Here is a 3,668-nt window from a genome sequence, read left to right as displayed (position 1 = left end):
ATTGTGCTTTAATAGAGACAAGAAGTGATATAACAGTATTTAAAATTTTTTTGATAAAATCATGGAATAATAATAGTAATATAAAAATAACTGGAATCACAGGAGAAAGTACTCAGATAATTAATAGTGCTAATAAAGTTAGTATAATTCTTGAAAGTAAACAAATTACAATAAATAAAACTTATAAATAGTGAAAATTGCAGCAGCGGTACCAAATCTTTCGTTTATTAGTAGAGTTTGCCCAAACCTTTCATTTGTGCCACCGAAAGTACCAAACCTTTAAAAAATGTGCACCTGAGGTCCAAATAGATGGTTTCTATTAGTTTAACCGTTAGTTGACCTAATAAATTGACTTTGACCAATTTTAGAAGGGGTAAAATTGTAACTTTGAATTAAAATTAAAAAACCAAAAAATCAAAAGACAATCACTGTTCATCTTTTCCATCCCACCCCCAATCACTATTCATCTTCTCTAATCTACCTGGTTTAACCCAATCACTTTTTGATTCTCTTATTCTCTCATCTCCCGTTCTATTATTCACTTCCTTTAACTTCAATTCCTTCATGGATTTCTCATCTTTACCTAACCCCAATGGTTTTAAAAATGGGCCACCCGGGTATGCAGGGTCACTAGACCCTTCCAAGCCTTTTTCCAAACCCAAGAAATATTGCTTTTCCCATGGCCTAGGGTTGGCCTAGTCCTAGAATCTCTGATGCTCAGCGAATCCCATAAGTGCCATTTCGATAGCAAATAAGGTGTAGGAATCAACCCAAAGCTATATGTTCTGGCAGGAGGAATGACTCCTGTCTTACCACAGGATAGCTATTTTAGGTGGAATTAGGCCAGCCTTTCCAAGAATTTCTGGTGCAATGGCTCCTGTTGCACCCAACATTGCGAAACGTCCATTAATGACTTTTCCATAGGCTAGCCATTTGGGCTCAATGAATCCTGCAACACCCTCAGGATCTGATAGTCCCAATGGATCGAATCCATAGTCACCACGGAATAGGAGAATCCAAAAGCTCCGTAGGGCTTAAACTAGGTGGAATAGAGAAAGAGGAAGAGGGCGGAACTGGGGGTAGGTGGGACGGAGAAGATGAACAGTGCTTGGCTTTTGATTTTTTGTTTTTGTTAATTTTTTTTTTTAATTTTAATTCAAAATTACAATTTTACCCCTTCTAAAATTGGTCAAAATCAATTTATTGGGTCAACTAACGGTCAAACTAATAGAAACAATCCATTTGGACCTCAGGTGCACATTTTTTAAAGATTTGGTACTTACGGTGGCACAAATGAAAGGTTTGGACAAACTCTGCTAATAAACAAAAGGTTTGGTACCGCTGCTGCAATTTTCCCTTATAAATATGATAAATTAGATTGTGATATATTATTAGGAAGTGACTTTATACAACAATTTCAATATTATAAACAAAATAATTATATGATAATGCTACAAACACATTGTGAACATTTATTAAAAATTCCAAGAGAATTTAGACCTTACAGAGTTCAGCCAGCCCAGCGTGATAATAAATCAGAGAAAAACCCAATCATATATAATGAAATAAAAAATAAAAGAATATTATATAAAAAAGTTTTAAAAAAGGAATAGAAACAAGTATAGAAAATTGAACAATTATAAAAAGTTTATTGAGAAAATCCATTATTATTTTGAAAACCATGTCACCTTAAAACCAAAATAGAATTGACAAAAAATGTTATAATAAGAGTCAGACCAATGATGTATAGATAGAAGATACACAAGAATTTAAAAATCAGATAAAAAAATTGTTAGAACAGAAACTTATAAGACTAAGTAATGGACCTCATAGTAGTCCAGCCTTTATGGTTATAAAACATTCTGAACAAGTTAGAAGAAAAACTAGAATGATTATAAATTATAAAGAATTAAATAAATATACTAAATTTGACGGATATTTTTTTACCAAATAAAGAAGTTTTCATAAACCTTATAAAAGGAAAACAATATTATTCTAAATTTAATTGTAAATCAGGATTTTGGCAAATAAAAATGGAAGAAGATAGTATACAATATACAACATTTAGTACATTTCAGGAAAAATATGACTGGTTAGTAATGTCATTTGTATTAAAATTTGCACATCAAATATATCAAAGAAAAATGGATTATATATATAAAAAATTTATTGAATTTCTACTTGTTTATGTTGATGACATTTTGATATGTTCTAATAGTAAAGAAGAACATATGAATCATTTAATTCAATTCATAAATGAATGTAAAAAAGAAGGAATTGTACTTTCTAAAAATAAATCTATAATAGAAAAACAATAAATAGATTTTCTTGGATTAACAATAGATAAAAGAAGAATAAAATTGCAGACCCATATATATATATAAAAAGATAGAAAGTTTTTCAAATAAATTAGAATATAAAGAACAAATACAAATTTTTTTAGGATGTTTAAATTATGTAGAAGGTTTTATTGAAAATCTTTTTAAGAAAAAGCATAAAATACAAGTTTTACTTAGAAAATCAAATACTAAAGGATGGAATGAAGAACATACAGAAATAGTTAAATTATTAAAAGAAAAATGTAAAAATTTACCAAACTTAAGATTACCAGATGAAATAGATAATTTGATTGTTAATACTGATGCCTCAGATAAATATTGAGTAGCAATATTAAAAATAGATTTAAATGAGATTTGTAGATATTCAAGTGAAGCTTTTAATCAAGCAGAAATAAATTATACCACTCTTGAAAAAGAATTATTAGCAATTATTAGAAAAAAAAAGTTCCCACTATTCTTGTTATTCAAGAAATTTACTATTGAGACTGATAATTCTTAAGTTGTAGGATTAGTCAAAAATAAATTACCATCAGAATCTCAATACAGAAGACTCCATAGATGGCAAACTTATTTAGCATTTTATAATTTTGATATAGTTCATATTAAATGAGTTAATAATTTCCTTGCAAATTTTCTCAGCAGAAACATAGAATTTCCTGATAGATAAAGATAAGGTCATGGAGTTTTATCGATCTATCCTACATATACAAAAAAAGACAGATTTTTTTAAAGAAGAATATGAAGATATAAATACTAGTGCAACACAAATCTCATAGATGTTCAACTCAAATATAAAAATATTGTTGAATATCACTACTGAGCATCATAAATGGCCATAGAACTCATAAATCAAGTTGATGTTATTGCAACACAACTAAAAGATATACTGTCTGAGACAGATACACCAAAGAGCTCAGAAATGAGTTTTTCAAACAATACCAAACAGGGATAGTTGGAAGCAGTAGTGGGCTCAAATGTGACAATATACCAACAGATAAAAAAAGAGATTTCATTTTAGTATCATCAACCAAAAAAGTGATGATACATGGAGATAAAAAGAGATTCCAAAACAATCAGCATCATAGACCAAGAAGATAAAATCACTTTAGATCCAAAAGAAGAAAAATACGCTGAAACAATCAGAATTGCTTACGAAATAAAAATGAGTAATTCATATTTCATTTCTCCGAAAAATAATGTTTATCGCAGAATAACAGCTGTGGAAGGAGGAGACCCTCCATTCATAAAAATTATGGCAGACTATGAATTTATGGATTTGATATATTCAGGAAAAGATTTGATAGAAATTTCAAAATTTGATAATATATT

General features: G+C 29.1%; 1 pseudogene; it reads right to left on the bottom strand.

Moving 5' to 3' along the window:
• Nucleotides 1-425: 425 nt before the first annotated feature.
• On the bottom strand, nucleotides 426-3,352 carry LOC111380357 (annotated as a pseudogene).
• Between the last annotated feature and the right edge of the window lie 316 nt (nucleotides 3,353-3,668).

This window comes from Olea europaea, unplaced genomic scaffold (assembly GCF_002742605.1).
Source record: "Olea europaea var. sylvestris unplaced genomic scaffold, O_europaea_v1 scaffold213, whole genome shotgun sequence".
NCBI classification, from domain to species: domain Eukaryota; kingdom Viridiplantae; phylum Streptophyta; class Magnoliopsida; order Lamiales; family Oleaceae; genus Olea; species Olea europaea.
Note: the sequence above shows the minus strand (reverse complement) of the source record. Positions and strands in the feature narration are given on the sequence as shown.